At 38.7% G+C, this 21,787-nt stretch overlaps 1 protein-coding gene and 1 long non-coding RNA gene across 2 annotated transcripts in view; both read left to right on the top strand.

Annotated features, from left to right (window-relative positions):
- The first annotated feature begins 409 nt into the window (after window positions 1–409).
- Window positions 410–3,084, top strand: LOC125256189. The gene is made up of 3 exons (XR_007182071.1): window positions 410–617; window positions 2,814–2,854; window positions 2,969–3,084. It is a non-coding gene; the product is annotated as an uncharacterized LOC125256189 (long non-coding RNA).
- A 4,058-nt stretch (window positions 3,085–7,142) lies between these two features.
- Window positions 7,143–21,787, top strand: part of LOC125256188 (inactive N-acetylated-alpha-linked acidic dipeptidase-like protein 2) — a 386,031-nt gene continuing 371,386 nt past the window's right edge. The window contains 2 exon segments of the mRNA XM_048171943.1: window positions 7,143–8,177; window positions 8,301–8,364. The gene's annotated coding sequence lies outside the window, so the exon portion shown is untranslated.

The raw sequence follows: 21,787 nt of genomic DNA on the forward strand, positions 1-21,787 counted from the left end.
TGCACAGATGATGTATATTAATATTATTACTTTCAGTGCACCTAATAAATAGTGTTCTATCAGTTAGTAAAGACAGTTTCAAGTAATATTGCAAAAATGTATAAAACAAAACATCCTCTTTAGCACCTTTAATGAGTTTATTCTCAACATTTTATCTCGACTTTTTTCTCGAAATTTAACGATTTTTTTTCTCGTAATTTAATGACTTTATTCTCAACATTTTATCTCAACCTTTTTCTCGAAATTTAACGAGTTTTTTCTCGTAATTTAACGAGTTTATTCTCAACATTTTATTTCGACTTTTTTCTCGAAATTTAACGAGTTTTTTCTCGAAATTTAACAACTTTAATCTCGAGATGGTTTTATTTTTTTATTATTGATTTTTTAATTTTTTTTTTTTTTTTTTTAAATATCCACCTTCCAACGCCCCATGACGCTTTGCGAGAAATAATCGGTGCAACTTCCATTTAGCTGTAAACAGTCAGTGAAAGGCTCGCTCTATGAAAGCAATATTATGTTTTTTTTAAAAAATGGATACAATGAGATGACATTATTCTACTCACCCTTCAACCAACGAACATTAAAAGGACATTTAAAAGTGTAAAAGCATCAGCAAGGTACTTTCAACATACCATGAAAAAGCGCGATTCTTTCCACAGCAATAACGGACGGGTTAAATAGAACTAAAGTGATATATATATCTGTATTATGCAATATATGTTCCTTAATACAAATGTTCATAAACTTCAGCATTGCGTGATACTATTTCAAAGTGATTTCCGTCATTTTTAAAGATAATAAATTGTATTTACCTGTGAAAACAAACCTGGAAAGAGGCGTGAGGCTTTGAGGAGAAAAACGAGAGATAAATTCGTGCATTCCAGTGAATTATTAATGGGATATAGCGTAAATTGTATCAGGAGAACAGACCACAAATGTGCAGAATATGTTGTCCTTTTTCATACAGCGGTATGCAAAGGGACAAAAGAAAATAATCACGAGGATAGAAAGCAGCGACTGAAAAGAGCTCTTGCCATAGATATTCTTGTTATAACATCACGTTAAAATACCAGTCGTTACGTTATTCTCACGATGTCTGAAAATAAAACATCAAAGAAAAAATTACGGATAAGCTTTATTTGTAGGGCAGCCGATTTGAAACGATTCGTTTCAGTCTTTTTTAAATGGAAGTTCCCCAAACCGGAAGTGCAACCCATAATTCGAAACGCAGTAGGCTCGTCTGGAATAAGATGGATAGTCTACAAATAAGACATTTTGGAAAGAATGGTACTTTTAAACATGAAATTAAACTGCCAGTAGGTGGCGCAAGTACCGTCTTAATGAGTGAGCCATTGAGCCATTCATTCAAACGGCTGATTCATTGAAGAATGAGGCAGTTGTTTATGAATCGGTTATTGAATCTTTGACTCAACCGATTCGTTCAAAATGCTGAATCATTCAGTAATGAAAGCACGTGTTGCTGTGAGATGCGCTACGTTTCTGCTGTGATCTTTGGAACTATTTTCGCTGCTGAAACAAAAAAACAGTCAATATAGCGTGTAAAATGTAAGTGACTTAATTTTATTAACTACCTCTTTATTGAACGGTTGAATGAAGTCAGTGTAACATTTTCAATCATGATGGTATTCAGGAAAACAACACTCGTGGTTGTGTGGTGTTGCTTAGCCTACCTGTAGCATATGTTATAAATATAAAAACTCCACATTTTGAATTTTTACAGCAGTATGTTAAGTGAATTTCTTTGTGTCTCATTTGTTTCGATTTCTCCTCGCAACCTTGTTACGGTCAGTACATTATACATGATATATTATCTACTATAAATCACCACTACTAAAATGTAAGTGGTGATTACACTACATTACACTAAAATCAATTACATAAAATCAGAATGATATTCACGTTTTGGTGATTCCCTAGTTTTTTTTTTTTATTACTGACTTTTTAATCAGACTACTTGTCTGTTTGGGCAAGTCTTGTAGCCTCAAAGCTAATATCTATATGCTAGTTCACTTTTAATACATTGACAAAACGAACATTTTCCAGATTCACTACCATTCAAAAGTTTGGGGTCAGTTTTGTGACATGTTAAATTGATCAAAAGTATACATTAAAGGTGCTAAAGAGGATGTTTTCTTTTATACATTTTTGCAATATTACTTGAAACTGTCTTTACTAACTGATAAAAGACTATTTATTAGGTGCACTGAAAGTAATAATATTAATATACATCATCTGTGCACGAGGTAGGGCCTTAAAAACATCAGCCAATCGTTTACGCGATCATTGCGTAAACGATTGGCCCTCTGGCTTGTCAATTACTGCTGTGACGTTCCTTGTGAGAGACGTGCGCGGATTGGCCCTCTGGCTTGTCAATCACTGCCGTGACGTTTTCCACACTCCACAGGCGCCGCATGCAATGTTTTTGTCAGGAGACAGGAATAACAACTGCAGATTATGAGTTACCTGCGGTGAGTCCGACATAATGAATCCAAAAAACACGACACAGCGAATGCCGGTGGTAAACACTCGTGTTTCAATACTCGTGCACGAGTTTTGGGAGGCGTTCCTTTGAAATGAGCTGTGAAGGAGGGGGGTTGTTCTTACGCATGCGCTCATTTCAAAAACTCAGTAACAGTCTTTGGATTCTCAGTCGACGAAAAGATCCTCTCTATCACCTTTAAGCAGCACAACTATTTTAATAATAAATGTTTTTGAGCACCAAATCAGCATCTTAGAATGATTTCTAATAATAATAATAATAATATTTGATGTATATCTTTCTGTGCTTACAGATTACAGGTCTTTATAAGGACGTCCCTCATGGACTACATGGGTGAGTAGTCTGAGTGAACTCAATGAACTCAATTCAATTCTCCTGTGAAGTACTTTACGACATCTGTGGCTGGAAGGGTTTGTTCAAGACAATGATGAGCAGTTTTACTTTCAGTTCTGAAGATGGATGGATGGATGGAAATACAATGAGGGTTGCATAGGTGATTATTAAGCCACTGGATCTTTTTTCTCCCCTTTATTTTGTCTCATTTGTAAACCCTTCAGATAAACAATGTAATGTTTACATCTTACATTTTAAATCTATGATTTAAAAATATAATATATATATATATATATATATATATATATATATATAGATATATAGATATATATTTTATATATATATATATATATATATATATATATATATATATATATATATATATAGATTAAAAGATTAAACAGATTAAAAAAAAAAATTTGACTGGTTATTTCAGTCATTGGTTTTTTGTTTTAATTATTTGCTTTTAGTTGTATGATTACCAGTCACACCTGCCAGTATTATTTACAAAATTAAAATATATCTCTCATTTAAATTTAAAGAAAATCTTTTTCATTAAGTCCAAGGGCGGAGCCACACATTGTAAACAATTGAGGCTTAGCCCAAATCTATTTTGTCCAATAACAATTTAATTTTCTGTTAACAGCTTTACTGTCATGAAATGAACTTTGTAGTAGTATGCTGGAGTAAAGTTCAAAAAATGCACATTGTTTCCCACAGGAATTTGCAAAACTTTGTTGGGTGTACCTCCTCTAGGGGGGTCCGGGGGGGCCCTTCGGAAGAAAATTTTGTACATTTTAAGGTTAAATGCATCAATCTGGTGCACTTTGAGAGCTCAAATCTGAGAGCTTAAGCCCATGTACAGTGTGCAAATTGAACAAAGAAACAGCATTGACTTGTACCTGGACATTAAAGAGGGCTCAAACATCTTTTTAGTTGTGATATAGAGTCTCAGTCTACATTACACTTACACTGGTGTTTTAGGATGCCAAACAATTATTAGGCCTACAATAATATTATAATGTGACTTAGGCCCTTATAATTATTCATATGACAGTAATATCCATATATTGTAACAGATGCACTAATTTCTTCACTTGCAAGAGATAAACGCTTTTATTTTGATCACCAGATCACCAGCTGATCGCGTGAGCAAACGTGCACACTTCTCTTTAAAACACGCAGCACAAACAGACTGTATATTTACTTAATCGCTGTCTTTTGCTGTTTATAAAGGCACAAAGCCATATCACGGTTTCGATTTTAGTTCATTGGCAAAATACAGCGTTAGAGACAATTTAGCCTATGTATATTTTAAATTTTCGGTTCATTATGAAACAGTGGCAGCATAGTAGCCTGGGTGCCAGCCCGAACCCCGCCCACAACATTTTTTGGACGGGAAGTTCGGTCTGGACTCGATCCATTGTGGAGTAATTATGCTCGGCTCCCAGAAGGCCGAGCCAATCAAATTGCCAGGGCGGGCTTTAATCGATGATGGACAGGCTATCTGCGGTTACGTAAGCACCCACGTCATCAAAGAGCGCTTGGGGAGTTTGATTGACAAGCGATCTAACCAATCAGAACGCCGCATCTGCCATTTTGTCCGACAATGCAGTCAGGAGTTAGAAGATTAACATCGGTGGAGTTAAACTTGAAAAATTGTGCATATTGACGTCTTTCCGCATTTGAAACAACATTCATTCTCATGTTCATTCATGTTTATTTGATGCTATAAATGGACTAGTAGAAAGAGATGATCGGTTAACGAGCCTCTTGAGCTGAGGCGCTACAGCAATCTGTCACGATCATGGTCACAACACATTAAAGAGCCACAAAACGGTTTTTATTGTTTGAATTTTTAATAACTACACAGTTTGAAAGCTGGGACTTTGTTTAATATCATAAGTAACCTGCTCTGTCTCGTCTGTCGATGTGTTGTCAGTTTCCTCTTTGCTCCGCGATGTATTTTCCACTCTGTGTGGCGTGACAGCGCCACGGCTTGTCGGACAAAGCAACAGTAACTAAGGGGGGCGAGTCTTTGTGAAAGGTCAATTAGTTTACAACAATGATGGCTGTTGAAGAACTGAGATGTGTAGATTCCGCCATCGCGTCCGTTATAGAAGATATCGACAGCGCATTCATTTTAAAAGAGGAACAGAGGACCGCGATCAAGGCATTTGTCGATGGGAAAGATGTCTTTGCCGTCCTTCCTACGGAATTCGGCAAAAGTTTGATTTATCAGCTGGCCCCGATGGTCGCTAAGAAGAGTTCTGTTGACAACTATGCGTCGCTCAACATACGTCACTTACTCTGTAGCTCTGATTGGTTGTAGGTCTATCCAATTGAGGTCTTTCCTGGATCGGTTGAAATACGCCCCCATAATCAAAGCCCAATGGAGCAGTATCAGACTCATATTCTGACTAGAATTGAGTATGACCATGTCAGGCTAGCAGCATAGGGTAATTAATGGGAAACACTGAATGAATGTTTAGCTGACAAATGTGATAAAGTTGTCATATCAGTTGTTATAACAAAAACCCTTCAACCGGAACGAACAAGAGTCTTGAGGCCTGCCGCTGCTCTGAGTGAGTGACAGGAGGCGTGGCTGTGTACAACTACGGTGAGCGTGAACTCGCTGTCAGAGAGAAGAGAGAGAAAGAAAAGCGATATTGAACTGTTTAACATATTTTAATAGAGAGATTTGAAAAATTATATTTTGGCAGCACTGTTAAGAAACCTCAAACCTGAAAGATTTGTGGCTTTTGGAAAAACATTTGGGGCTCCAGCCCCCTTAGCCCACCCCTAGCTCCACCCCTGATTAAGACTCCGTTAAGAACAAGTAGACCTACAGTATTTCTTATTGTTATTATGATTACATTGTGTAAGTTAAAGGTGCTATAGAGGATGTTTTGTTTTATACATTTTTGCAATATTACTTGAAACTGTCTTTACTAACTGATAAAAGACTATTTATTAGGTGCACTGAAAGGAATAATATCAATATTATTCCTGGAATAATATCAATATTATTCCAATAATATCAATAGCACCTTTAAAGGGATAGTTCACCCAAAAATGAAAATTTTATGTTTATCTGCTTACCCCCAGGACATCCAAGATGTAGATGACTTTGTTTCTTCAGCAGAACACAAATGATGATTTTTAACTCCAACCGTTGCGGTCTGTCAGTCGTATAATACATGCCAGTGGGAACTTTGTCTATAAGAGTAAAAATAAACATGCACAGACAAATCCAAATTAAACCCTGCGGCTCGTGACGACACATTGATGTCCTAAGACACGAAACGATTCGTTTGTGCGAGAAACCGAACAGTATTTGCAAACCCGATTCCAAAAAAGTTGGGACACTGTACAAATTGTGAATAAAAACAGAATGCAATGATGTGGAAGTTTCAAATTTCAATATTTTATTCAGAATACAACATAGATGACATATCAAATGTTTAAACTGAGAAAATGTATCATTTTAAGGGAAAAATAAGTTGATTTTAAATTTCATGGCATCAACACATCTCAAAAAAGTTGGGACAAGGCCATGGTTACCACTGTGTGGCATCCCCTCTTCTTTTTATAACAGTCTGCAAACGTCTGGGGACTGAGGAGACAAGTTGCTCAAGTTTAGGAATAGGAATGTTGTCCCATTCTTGTCTAATACATGCTTCTAGTTGCTCAACTGTCTTAGGTCTTCTTTGTTGCATCTTCCTCTTTATGATGCGCCAAATGTTTTCTATGGGTGAAAGATCTGCAGGCTGGCCATTTCAGTACCTGGATTCTCCTTCTATGCAGCCATGATGTTGTAATTGATGCAGTATGTGGTCTGGCATTGTCATGTTGGAAAATGCAAGGTCTTCCCTGAAAGAGACGACGTCTGGATGGGAGCATATGTTGTTCTAGAACTTGGATATACCTTTCAGCATTGATGGTGCCTTTCCAGATGTGTAAGCTGCCCATGCCACATGCAACCCCATACCATCAGAGATGCAGGCTTCTGAACTGAGCGCTGATAACAACTTGGGTTGTCCTTGTCCTCTTTAGTCCGGATGACATGGCGTCCCAGTTTTCCAAAAAGAACTTCAAATTTTGATTCGTCTGACCACAGAACAGTTTTACACTTTGCCACAGTCCATTTTAAATGAGCCTTGGCCCAGAGAAAACGCCTGCGCTTCTGGATTAGGGCTGACCGATATATCGTATGCGATTGTCACGCACATTTCGTCAGTAAAGCCGGTTCCCTGATTGCCGCTAAATCGTCATCACCTGCTTTCAAATGGAGCGGCATTTAATAGACATAGCCGTAGATCACTGACAAGCCACGCAATATCGCGTTCATTATCGAAGGCGATTCATTTGCCAGGTTCGATTGACGTCAGAGTTCGGTACGTTTGGATGATGTGAACACGGTCTTCCGAACTCGGGTGTGCACCTGCGAACCATATCCGAGTCCACTTAAAAAGGGATGTGCAGGGCAGTTGGACATAGTGGTGTTTTAGAGGTAAAAAATTATATAAATACTGTTCGGTTTCTCGCACAAACCAATCGTTTCGTGTCTTAGGACATCGATGTGTCGTCATGAGCCCTTTAATGTGGTTATGATTTTTCATAAAGTCATTCTACATACTAAATGCATATTTCTACTTAAACTTTTGCACTTAAAACAGTGCAGTGATTATTACATCTAATACATGTTACTAAAATGAACTGCTATTGTAAATTAAGGGAAATTACACAAAATAGTTTAATTACACTCAATTACACTGCAAGTAGATTTTTTTAGTAGTATTAAACAGTATGCGCATATGTAAACACTGAGAATAAAATTTTTCATATAAAGAAATATTTCCAGTTTACAGCTTATGTATTTACAGGCAGGTAATAATACATACTAATTTTGAAGTTTTTGTGTCTGTATGGTTGAAATAACAAACCTAGCTGTGTCAGAAATCTGACTGACTTGTGCATCAAGTTTTTAAATCAAATATACTTTGCAAATGTTCGATTTGATATTTGCATATACATCTATTTCTGTTCATCAGCGTCGCTTCAAACTATTTAAGGCTCTTGTCTCGCATTAAATCCGGGACGGTGAGAAAAGTGTCAGCAATGCTGTCTGGATTTAGTTTTTTATAGGGTTAACGTTTCCCAAATTACTTGTGTGTGAGATTGAAAGTGAAGGGCGTGCTCCTGGCTGAGGGAAAAGTGTGTGAGCCTGGCCCTAATGCGGAATCTCATTAAGGCAACTGTCAGGATTCTTCTATTTTACTCTCACCTCTCCTATTCCATAAGAGCCAGACTGTCGTTTCGAGTGAGTCTGCCGCCAAAGAGGCATTTACAAATAAATGAAAAATGTCACAATTGATTTTACTCTTCCAAGACTACAGCGTGTCAGCTTTGTCACAAACTGTCTTTGTTGTTCTCCGTCTTCCAGGTCCAGCACCCGCACGTGGTCGATAGTTACTGACTGGTTCGGGCCCTTTCCTGCCTCGGCTCCGGTAAGCCCTCAGACAATGACCTTTTATTTGTGTTGCTTTTATGTGTTCTGTGTCTCATCCTCCGGCTGAAAATACCTCACTGATCAGCGTTCAGGAGGGGACGGCGGAGCAGGAAGCATGGGAGCGGGGGGAAATAAAGCAGGAAAATGGCGTGGCATGCTGATAGGAGTGTAAGCGTAGTATGGTTTTTAACCCTTGTGGTGAAGCGTGTCTCCGGAAATGTTGAAGCAACGTTGCTCACTGTTAGGAGCGCCATTTAACCCTAATATCCTAAAAATCCTTGCAATCTTCCTTTGTGTGATGGAATTCTTGAATGACCGTGTCGGTACCTGCTGGTTGCAGAGAATCACACTGCTTTAGTGAGTGGTGGAATTTTCCCTTTGTGCCAGCATACGGTACGATTGCTAAGCTTTTCCTTCGATCCGAGCATATTAAATCCTCACGCAGCTGCTGTCGACCAATCGATAAGATCTATTGCAAGATAATTATCACAAAAACATGATGGTATGAGACTATTTTAAAAGATTCGCTCATGTAGTTACCGCTTACTATTCATCTACTCCCGATTTGTGTCTCTAATACAATATCCAACACATTAAATAATATGTTTTTTTGAGTTCGCTCTAGAATATTTTGCTGCGTTATTTTTCGCGTTACAGAAAAACAGCAAAATAGGCGAACATTTGAAATTATTCTCTCTGGTTTTACTGATGTTTTTGTCCGCTGTCATTACAGAAAAATCCTAATAAAACATATTTTATAGGCTACAATTTGTCAATTATCCATACTGTCTTCAGTCGCCATTTTAAAATATTCTGGCGTATATTGGTATGCGTGGTTTTAAATGTAACCAAAATAATTATTCATGACGCGTATATTAGCACAAAACATTTTACACCACACAATGCTCTTACAGCCAGTCGACCACACAACACTATCCATTTTTGTTGAACGCAAAGCATTTTGTCTCTGTGTATTATTCTTCGTCATCATTATCCTGTGCATATTTTTTTTTATCATTTACTGTGGCATCTTATGACCAGCTGTCATTGTTACATCTTGCACTGTGGCTCCAAAGGGAACTATATTTCAGTCTTGTTCTTAATGAGATGGCACACAATAAAATAACTTGACTTGAACTGATATAAATTCGACATGTTAGTCTTGTCAGGGCTTAATAGTCAGTTCAACACTTGTCACATGACATCAAGAGCAACACACCACACAGACACAATCTACTTCCCTTCTAACCTGAGACAGAGTTCTAAAAGGGTTCAAGCTGTGCCTTTAAACCATACATAACAATGGTAAATTATGGATATTCAAACTCTAATAATGACAAATCGCAAAATGTAAATGTTGCAATCATTTACAAGTAATACTACTTTGGTACGTACCTATATTTATGTCCAAGCCAGGACCACCAGGCGCTAAGTTCCTTAGTGTGAAAAATAGCAACCACTCGGGACACTTACTGCCCTGCTCTGACCCTGGTTAGACAGGGGAACTGGACAAAAGCTGTAAAGAAAAAGACCTGCAGTGTTTGATTGAAGATTGGAAATGGTGCGTGGCATTCACTGGGTAACCATGGAACACAGCCAAGCACTCTTAAAAGGGGACAGCACGGGACACCTGTTGTGACCTTTCCCCGCCTGCCCAGCCACAGCAGAAGGCTGAATAGGGTAGAGTGAATTAGAGGCTAATTCCCTCCGCATTTCAAAGATGGAGTTTGTGGAAGTTTTTCATAAGAGGCTTTTGACTAAAATTAGGTCCATCACAGAGCATTTTACAACGGCTTGTCTCGACCAATCCGTAGACAGTCTGTATAAAATTTGATTAGCCTGACTGTTCCTTTGTCAAAGGAACATTTCAGAGATTGTTTTAAGATGCATGTACAAACCATTCTGAAGCTCTTGATTGATATTTGACAGCTGTGGTCCTGGAGGTAATAACTCCCTTAATCTGAGCTACTTTGAACTTCTTCTATTTTGTTTTGTAAAAGTCAGACTTGGGATGCTTTAAAACGTCAGGATGCAACAGATTTTCAGTGTTACATCAGATACATTACATCATTTTGTTTTTTAAAGGAATTGTTCACTCAAAAATGACATTTCTGTGATTAATTACCTGTTGAACAAACCTGTATGACCTTCTTTCTTCTGTAGAATACAAAAGGAGAACATGTAAAGACTGTTTTCCATGGTCTTTTGCATGCAGTTAAAATGAATGGAGACTGAAAAGCTTTAAAGCTTTAAAAAGGACACAAAAGCACCATAAAATATCATACAAGTGGTTTAGACTCATGCAATATATTCTAAGTCTTCTTAAGCCATACAGTACCTTTTTGTGACAAAAAGAGTGTTACTGAAAATCTTGAAATCCACCCGAACTGTCCTTGGCACGGTCATGAGTTCATGAGAGAGGAAGCGATGTCAAATTGTATCACTCTTTCTCACTCTTTGAGACCTTTCCACTGAATGAATGGTTGGTAGTAAATCAGACTGATCTGGTTCATGTTCAACTCACTGACATTATTATCCAGTTTTATGATGCATTTATTGTGTTTTTGTGTCCTTTTTTTGAAGCTTAAGAGCTCCAGTCCCCATTCACTGTAATTGCCCTCCACAAATTTATTTAATCTCAAATATTATTTTATTTAATTTTAGTATATTTAAACAATCCATTTACATTCCACATTTGTTTAATTTTTCTGCGTTCTTTTAGGTTTTGTGATTATATTTAAAGGTCCCGTTCTTCGTGATCCCATGTTTCAAACTTTAGTTAGTGTGTAATGTTGTTGTTAGAGTATAAATAAAATCTGTAAAATTTTAAAGCTCAAAGTTCAATGCCAAGCGAGATATTTTATTTAACAGAAGTCGCCTACATCGAACGGCCAGTTTGGACTACATCCCTCTACTTCCTTCTTTAATGACGTCACTAAAACAGTTTTTTGACTAACCTCCGCCCACAGGAATACACAAGAGTTGCGTTTGTAGAGTGTGTTTGTCGCCATGTCGTCGAAACGCTGTTATTTTCATCCCGCAGTCCAATCACCGGGTCTGATTCCGGCTCAAATTGATAGGGTAAAATTAAAGACATGTTTACAATAACACTGAGCGCGTGCATCTCCACGTTACGGTAAGAGGCGTGACTGTTCCGGGCACGGTGCGCTCAGAACTGTCGAATCACAACACAGGAACCGCTGGCACAATCAGAACTCGTTACGTATTTCTGAAGGAGGGACTTCATAGAACAAGGAAGTCATCAGCCCGTTTTTATGACAGTGGAAACAGCGGTATACAGATAAGTAAATTATGTGAAAAATACTGTGTTTTTTTACACGCGAAACATGAACACATGTTATATTGCACACTATAAACACAATCAAAGCTTCAAAAAACCACGAAAAACGGGACCTTTAATGTTTATGTTCTTTTCATAGTAGTGTATGTATAATGTCCATCTTTGACTTTTAAACTAAAGCTTGGCAGAAAGATCTGTAGAATTGCGAGATTGAAAAAGAACGAGAAAGTAATCACAAGACAGGTTGATGAGCATGCATGTTGTTGTTTCCTGTTATTGTATCTGCTTGTTGCTAGTTTTGAAACCTTCATCAAAGCACACGTGTGGACTTTGTGTGTAACACATGGTAAAGAAATATAAACACTCCACCTGTCCCACACCAAACTTATTCCACTTGTTGTGCCAATGTTATTAGGTGGGTCATTCAACCAAACAGATTGGAATTCATCCAGTATATTATTTCTGCTGAAATTACATGCTTCACCTTTAACTAATCAAATGCCCCCTTTTTTGCTTACAATCAGTATTTTGCTAAAGATATCAGTATAAACTCTCTCATGAGTTATAAACTAACCTTCCAAATAAGATTCATTGTTACAACAGCAGAGATTTTGACAGATGCACTAGCACAGCCTAATTTTAAAGTGTTGACAGCATTGTAAATTTTCAACCATTACATTCAAGCATGTTTACCTGCACATTAATGATTTCCTCTGGGTGCTGACGGTTGGGGAACAATCTTTAATTTTGTTTTGCTGATACGGTATATTGATAGCTGTGAATTAACAAGACCACTTAAACTACTGAGGGTCATATATACACACTTCCAGTCAAAAGTGTTAACATGCCCATTTTCTCCTAATCACTTTATTATTATTATTATTATTATTATTTTCCTCTATATTTACTGTAGATATAGTATATTGTATTAATACACCTGGAAATCCTACTTCTGTTTCTTCCCATTTTTCTGAAAGGAATTCAGCACCAATGTATCGCACCTAGTACAGACTCCATTCAACCTTTAACCTGTAGATTATTTGATCTAAGCAATATGTATTGGTTTTATTAACTTTTCAGTGTCACAATTGATTTTTAACTTTTAAAGCACATGTTAAAAAGAATCTCCCCCTTTGACACTGATAGAGCATCTGCCATTCACAATCTGCCAGTATTTGCTTTCTGAATTGTGGTTGGATGTTTTCTTTCTTACTGTCATTTGCATACAGAGTTGTTGTTGGTGTTTTCTTTATTACATCTGTTCATCTATCTTGTGCTGCCTTTCAAACATTTGCTTCAGGAAATGCAACTATAGTTTGTTGAGCTTGAATCAACAACGCAAAAGCATTAACTAATTAGCAGATATGTGAAATATACAACACCTGCTTTTACAGTCTTTGTTGAAACAACACTTTCCAGCTCATATTAAGGGTGTAGTAAATGAAAGTGTACTATAGCAGTGCTAGTGATTCAGATTTTCGGTTTTCACAGCTTTCATTTTAAAATATTTCTACAAATACTTTACAAATACTCTACAACTATTTCTACAAATACTCTACATTTTACAATTTCATTTTTGTACTTATAACCTTTAGATTTAACAACACTACAGACAAGAGTTAGATAACCCCAGTTGCAGGAGTTTTATTCAAACTAAGGGCTGAGCAGACAGGTGAGTATAAACACGTGAAGTAGAACAGGATTCAAACTGGAAATCATCTTTCTTAGGGTAAACATTAACTTCATCTTAACAGTAAATAAGTTTTCCAACATTTAGCAGGTAGAGAATTCCAACTAAGATACAAACACAAATTTCATTAAACATCTACTTTATAACTTAGAAAGTCCATTAGATAATAACAAAGGTTTTGAAAATAGCGATTCTCTTTAAATCTTCATTCACATTAGAACACAGATCGTTGGCAAACATGAGAAATTCTTCAAACAGATCTGTTCATCAAAAAGGTAAAATAATCCAACAGGTAAGTTCAGTCAAACAATTCCTTTCACAGAAGAGCCACTTAGCTTAGTCTATTCCTATAGATTGCTGCAGTAGGGGTAAGGCTGAAGAGCTGTTGAGACCAGCAACACAAAAGGTCCAGGAGACCTAGGCGGTGGCATTGAGATGAGCAGCCGAGGTGAAGCCAGGGTGCCGGAGGACTCAAGCGGAGCCGGTGGGACTAAGGACCGAGGCAGAGCCGGAGGGAAGGCAGAGCCTGACGGAGCTGAAGGGGTGGAGGGATGAAGTGCAGCTGAATGCCTGGAAGTCCATGGCACAGGCAGAGCGACGGCTGACCAAGGCAGAACCGGAGGGATGAGGAAGTCCGGTGGAGCCATAAAGACGACAGTCCCAGGTGGAACCGAGAGGACGAGGAGCCGAAGTGGAGCTGACTGGTTGATGGGCCGAGGCAGAGTGATGGATTTGGTGGCTTGAGGTGAAGCCAGGGGAACGACACCCTTTGACAACATCAAAAACATCATTAACTCAGTGCTGTAGCTATGGGATATTATCGGCATCCACCTCACAGACTCTGTAAGGTAAGCCTCACGTCCACTGCACCAAAGCCCCGTTTACACGTACATGGTTATTTTGAAAAATGGAGACATTTCCCTTCGTTTGCGCCCTTCGTTTACGCCCTTCGTTTACACGCAAATGGAGAATTCATCTCTGAAAACGAGTCTTTCTAAAAACTCCGGCCAGAGTGGAGATTTTGAAAATCTTAATTTGCATGTTTGTATGTAAACTGAGACAAACGGGTGTTTAGGCAGCCAGCGTCACAGTATGCGCCAGAGCTCGCACATACGTCAAAAGTGCCACCTATGTTTACATGTGATCATGGAAGCGTTCAGAGTAGCAGTCACATTTATGTTGGTACAAACTCTTCTTGTGTGTTTGCATTTGCAAATACAGCTGCTCCATTATGTCGAGGAGCAGAGACGAATGAGTGCTCGGAGGTCAGCAATTTTGCAACAACTTCTCCCTCCAACACGAAGAACCAGTCCGCGTCACCGCCAGCGCCGCTGGTTTTGGGTCCGACCTGGGCGAACTGCTGTCTGGTGGGAGATTCGTTGCTATTTTCGGGATTCTGATTGGGTTACGTGGGCTTGAGCTACTCGTTACACCGCCACCTACAGGTTTGGCATGCTCTTGACAGCATATATACACGGGTACGTGTAAATGAGCACTTTTCTGAACACTGACATGTGTGCACGGTTATTTTTGAAACCGGAGAGGTTGAAATGAGAAGATACTAGTATCCAACCCACTCCAAAACAGATTCTTCAATTCTTGGTTATTAAAGGAGGCAATATTTCAAGAATTCCTCCACATACATTTCAAGGTCCCTGTCATCTTGAAAAAGAGAACATATAGATTGTCATAGAAGACTCCCGCTGTGTTCATGGTTGTCTGTGTTCAGACAAGAGTTAGATGAACCTAGTTGCAGGAGTTTTAATTCAAACTGAGGACTCGGGAGACAGGTGAGTATAAACAGGTGAACTAGAACAGAATTCAAACTGGAAATCTTCTTTCTTAGGCCAAACATAAACTTCAAACTCGTCTTAAAGGTAAATAAGTTCTCCAACATTAGCAGGTAGGAAATTCCAGGTAATACACAAACACAGAGCTCATTAAATATCCACTTTACAACTTAGCCCATCAAATAATAACAAAGGCTTTGAAGATAGTGATTATCTTTAAACCACCATTCACATGAAGCTTATAACAACGATCATTGGCAAACAGAATAAATTCTTCAAACAGAAAAGTTCCTCAAACAGGTAAGTTAAAGGTAGGGTAGGTAAAAAATGTATAAAAAACTTTTTTTCAAAATTTGTTTAAACTTTATTTATATATCAATACATAATTAAAATGTAAGTACTCTGAAAAAGAAAGTATAAAAATCGAGTGTCTGTAGACCTCTCACGACTGTTTTAAAGACAGCTCATTATTTCCATTCACTCCACCCCCTCCCTTCTGGGCTCCTTCCAAAGCCACGCCCCCAAAACGCATGAACGTGCGACTCCGACCACTGAGCTGGAAGACGCATTATTTACCTGAGACGAGCGGAGAGGAAGGAGCACAGTGCATGTAGTGACATCATGTCAGAATCACATGTAATAAAAATAACTTTATAATTATGAAGATAAACAAACAAGATGTATTTTAGTACTCACTATCAAGCTAGCATATTGATATTGGTAAAGTTTAAAATATATATTTTTTGATTCGCTAACGAGCTAGTTATCTATAAGGCAAAGCTAAAAACAGGTTGCATGATACACGTTTTTCCATTACCATCATTTACACTGTGATGAAGATTAATTTTGTGTAAGATTCATAACATATACGTTGTTCTACAGATAAACAGAGTAACATACACTCAAATATCAACTCACAACTGCATTGCAGACACAAAATAATAACACACACATACAACAAAGTGTGTAGGACACACACAGATACAAGATAAAGACATCAGTAAACATAGGTAGAGAATATAAAAACAAAACAAAGGCAAAAAACGTGCAGGTAAACTTACAGGTGAACATGGTAAAAGAGTTAGACAGAGGGTAAATATAGTTCTAAGAAAAGTTCCTAGATGCGGAGTAACGTTAGGCCTACTATCTGTTAAACATGTATTTAGTTATCTAAAGTAAAATTATGCACAATTCAACACTATAGCTATCATCTTGAGCTAGGCCTATAGATTATTTATCGTCTCTACGGCTCGCTAAGTAATGTTATGTTAGCTATATTACGCAGCTATGTGTGCTAATGACACATGCTTCATGAACAAATAAACAAAAAAATATGTATGATCAAAATACAAAAAGAAAGATTTACCTGTCCAGCAGAAATAAAGCCATCAAGGAGTCACTTTTCAGCCCCTTGAGTTCCCTCAGTTCTCGCCATCGCTGGAAAGCCACGCCGATATTAACTCACGTTTTATTTCTTTGTTTATCCAAAGACTTTTTGTTCATTGCCTTTTCTTGTACTGTTACTGTCTTCCTTTTTTTGCCTGGTTTGCCTTCACTAACTGCATAGGCCGGTACTGTGAATTTTGCTTGCTGTTTCTCTGCCATTGTTTTGGTATTCCTAGGATGCGTGCCTCTTGAATTCCCCAAATCAAACGTGCGCGTGCAAGTGGGCAGGTCATGTGTGGCAAAAGGGTGGTTGCCATGGTTGCGAGAGAGTGACAGTCGCCTAAGCCAATCCTATGTTTCGTCCCGGATGGAAATAATGAGCTGTTTTAATACAGATTAAACGGTATAGAGTCACTCGATTTTTATACTCTTTTTATCAGAGTTCTTACATTTTAATTATGCATGGATATATATAGAAAGTTTAAACAAATTTGGAACAAAATTTTTTACCTACCCTGCCTTTAATCCAACAAGTAAATTGATCCAACAGGTAAGGTCAATCAAAAAGGTAAGTTCCTTTCACAGAAGCGCCACTTAGCTTAGTCTATTCCTATAGATTGTTGCAGCATGGGTATATATACAGTATTGCACAGGTAAATATCACACGGGTAAGTTTTTTGTCTTTGAAATCAAAGCAGAAGGAGAGTTCTTGGTACCTACAGAAAGGCACTGACTGAACTTGAGAGTGGAGAAGTGCAAGTCCAAATGCGCTAGTAATAAGCTGCAGGTGTGGGTGATGACAGTGAGAGGGGGTCGAGAGACTGTAATAGCGAGGCAGAATCCAGGGTGTGCATGACATTAGAACTTCTCATTAAAAATATTTAGATTTGATTTATTATTATCATACTGTACAATTAAATTCTGCTGTAGAGTTTGAGTCTCAGTGAAGGCATGTGGTGTCCCTTCTCATAAAATACTGACATGGACAGTAAATGATTTCAGAATTTATTCTCTGGCTATCAGACAACAGTTTGAGCACTGAAGTGCACCACGGGGAGATATTCTCAGAAAGCTTCCTTTTTTCCTCTATGTATGACAAGCAGAGGTATCTGTGCAATAGTCTTTGTGACAAATGCTAGCTTTGCATTATAATTCACATGACATTTCAAGTGATGAACAGACAGTGTCAGTTTACAGGTGGAACCACCAGACACCACTCTTGTGGCCCCTTATCAAGCCCAGAACAACAAACAATGCAGCAGCTTCTGACATAATGACAGAAGTGACTTTTTACTGCCTCGTTGCTTAGATATTTTAACTGGATGGCTAAAAAGGCAATTTAGGGTTTAATATCTAACTCAGAGGATTTTTGTACTACGTGTCTCAAACTTTGATATAATATTCCCATGTCAAGCCATTACAAATAGTAGTTAAGGCCTGTCACATGAGCAAAAATGTTTTATAAAACAGTTCAATAAGTTAAAATGAGTAACTTACAATGTAGACACAATTTTGCCAATATTTGACACAATAGTTTTGCTCTACCAATGTAAATAGTTCTAAACAAAGTCAGTACAGAAAGTTGTGTGAAAACATATATGATGTATCAAAATTCACCTACTAATGCTATGCCCTAAAAGTATGTACTCTTGTGAAGAAAAAGTAAACACTTTTGAGTTTATAGCATAAGAGTAGGAAATCTTTGGGACATACTACTGTACCACATCATAAAATTGCGCTGTGTCGCATAGTTACATACATTCTATTATTGTAAATCGGCTTGTCAATCAGTGGCATCAATTCACCAAAAGCCAAGGTTTGGCAAACTCTGATGCCATCATCAAATCTTACTCTCTTGATATGACAGTCAGACAAATTTTCTTTCATTCCTGACCCTATACATGGTGCTGCAGCAGTGTGTGTGTGGTGCATCCAAAGATGAATGACATATAGCTTTGATCTGAACCCCAGTAAATTAGACAGTTATAGACCACTGTTATAAGAATGCCTTTTCAAGAACTTTCAAGTACTTCACACAACCTTTTCCAGCACTTCAAAGTGTAGATATTGATTATTAATAAATCAAACCCCTTTCAGGCCATCTCTACTTAACCAACGGTCTTGAACCTCCCCCATGTAGTGTTTGAACTGAGCGCAATGCTTTGTAGGCAGGATTAGCTGTTAGAGTGTGCACGCACAAATCTGGGAACTTTTGGCATACTGTTTTCAACATTCTATGCTTTGGGACACACATCTTTAATGATATGGATGTGTTACTCTCATCCTTCTCTGAGGATGGTACTCCTCTGGTAGTACTTGGACACTTCAACATCCACCTAGAAAAACCTCAGGCTGCTTACTTCCATTCTCTTCTTGCCTCATTTGACCTCAAGCGAGTGTCTACGGCGGCTACTCACAAATTAGGAATCATTTGGACCTTTTTTACACACGCTCCTGCTCCACTGATTATATGCTGGCTACTCCACTGCACACCTCAGATCACTTCCTCCTCACTCAAACCAGCTCCTAACACAACACGCACTCCTCCACAGGTCACCTTTCGGCATAACCTATGTTTACTCTCACTCTCCCGTCTATCCTTTTTGGTCTCATCCACACTTCCTCCCCCTAATCAGTTCATCACTAGATACTAACAGTGCTACTGATGCTCTTTTCTCCACTCTAACATCTTTAGACAACTTTTGTTAGACCCCTTTCATTCAGGCCAGTCCGCGCCACTCCCTCCACCCATCTGATGTTCTCTGTGAGCATTGTTCTAAACTCAGGGCTGCAGAGAGGAAGTGGTTCAAATTGAAAGGTCCCACTGACCTTGGTTTGAACCAGTCACTTCTCTCTTCCTTTTCTGCAAATGTCTTCACTGCTAAAATGACATACTACAGCAACAAAGCTAGCAATTATTATGACTCATACGCTTTTCAAAACCTTTTTTTTCTTCTTAGTCCTCCTCCTCCCCCTGCTTCATCAACCCTAACAGCTTTGCCACATTCTTCATAAATAAAACAACAACCGTCAGTGGCCAATTCTCCACACCACAAAGTGACACATCTTAACAGTAAACACATTCTCTTCTCCTTCTCTCCACTCTTGGATGCAGAAGTCTCCAAACTCATCCATTCCAATCACCCTACTACCTGTCCCCTTGATCCTATTCCCACTCATCTCCTTCAAGCCATTTCTTCTTCAGTCATACCTGCACTCACTTACATCATCAACATCTCTAAACATTGGTGCCATTCCTACAGCATTTAAACAGTCTCAGATAACTCCTCTGCTTAAGAAACCCACTCTAAAATCCAGCACTTTTAGAAAAATACAAACTGGTATCCCTTCTTCCATTCATTGCTAAGACACTTGAATGAGTCTTGTTCAACCAAGTCTTTAGCTTTCTTACATAGAACAACCTCCAGGACAACAACCAGTCTGGTTTCAAACGCGGCCACTCAACTGAGGCTGCCCTGCTCTCGGTCATTGAGACTGGCAAGAGCAACTTCCAAATCATCTCCAAATCAGTAGTCATCTTGCTGGATCTGTTTGCTGCTTTTGACACAATTAACCACCAGATCCTCTTGTCAGCTCTCATGATGAAAGGCATCTCAGGAGCCGCACTCCAGTGGTTCAAGCCTTACCTTTCAGGTAGGTCCTTCAGAGTGTCTTGTAGGGGTGAGGTGTCTGAGTCGCAACCTCTAGCTACTGGGGACAGTACCGCTTGTGGTCTCAGCCAACCCAACACTTCATCGCAGCTTCTCCATTCAGCTAGGTTTGTCAACCATAACTCCATCGAGGACAGCCAGGAACCTTGGAGTTGTGATTGATGATCAGTTAAATTTCACAGATCACATTTCTAGAACTGCCCGGTCTTGCAGATTTGCCTTATACAACATTAGAAAGATCAGGACCTTCCTGTCGGGTTCTATCAAGACTGGACCATTGTAATGCTCTCTTCGCAGGCCTTCCAGCATGCACTGTCAAATCTCTGCAACTGTTTTCTCATTAAACCAGAGAAAAGAACCATCAGCGTATCATTTCAAAACCCCTCATTGAATGTACTATACTTGCGTGGCCATTGCGGTGGAAGCCATTTGGGAAGTTCCCGAAGAAGGCTTGTGATGGTTCCATGAGTTTCGATCAATTTCTTCTGCATCGAATGAAGTTTGATGAACTCGCATGGTTAGTTCAACTCTGTTATGCCTGAGAGAGGGTAAGCACATGGCTGGTTGTAGGTCGTTATGGCCGTACCAACTGGAGAGGCCACGCAGATTGGCAAACAGGAAATGCAGAGAAGGAAGAGTTGATGGTTGCCTGTTCAGTGATGGTAAAGTTGCCATTTTTTTCTGAATTGGAATGAAGGACTTACAGTCTGACTCTGTTCGGAGAGTCTTCTTTCCTAGATGAAGAGTGAAGACATAGAAGGCTTTGGTTAAGGCCTGCTGGCGCCCAAGGACCACGATGGGGGGGGTCCTATACACACATCAACCAGAAGAAGCAGCAGTAGAAGGGAGAAGAGGAGCAAGACAGGATGGTCACACTGACAGTGCCTTTTAAAGTCTGGGAGAAGTCAGACCTCTTAGGGTTGACCTGACCAATGAGATAAGTGGAATTTCTGAGTGGGAAATTCCTCTGTGGGGGCGTTTTACAGCTCTTTTTGTTTTGAGCCTGATTAAAATGGGCCTGGTGGGTTTGTGTCCATTTTTACTCTGATTAATACAATAAAAGCACACTGCATTCTATGAGGAGGTGACATACATGAAAGTGTGAGCTATTAATGCATTAATTTGCATTAAATTAGCAGTTTTAACTTAACTTAACACTAGTCATTTTATGCAATAAGATATGCATAAAATTAAAATGCAATGCAAGAGACACTTTACAAAACACTTATAATCATACGCACAATGTCCTGGGATGCATGTTCATTTATAGATCAGTTTGTCTATAAATTAATGCAGGAAAATCTGTTTTGAGGGCTATGGGTTTTTCCTATGGCCTCTGCTTTTCCACATGTCTACATAGTTCAGAGTAATAAACTACCTTATCAGTCGATATCAATGGTTACTGAGGCCCTTTCCCAAGTTGGTCTTTTGGGGGATGGGTCCACAGACCCCAGAGTGAGTTTTAAAGGTTATTTGTTGAATATGACAAATAACATGTGTCTGATTTGTCTCAGTTGTTATATATTGTTCTCCACGTTTGTAAGTCATTTTGGATAAAAGCGTCAACATTTCAATAAGTTAAA

The sequence above is a fragment of the Megalobrama amblycephala genome, linkage group LG21 (genome assembly GCF_018812025.1).
Source record: "Megalobrama amblycephala isolate DHTTF-2021 linkage group LG21, ASM1881202v1, whole genome shotgun sequence".
In the NCBI taxonomy this organism is placed as follows: Eukaryota; Metazoa; Chordata; class Actinopteri; order Cypriniformes; family Xenocyprididae; genus Megalobrama; species Megalobrama amblycephala.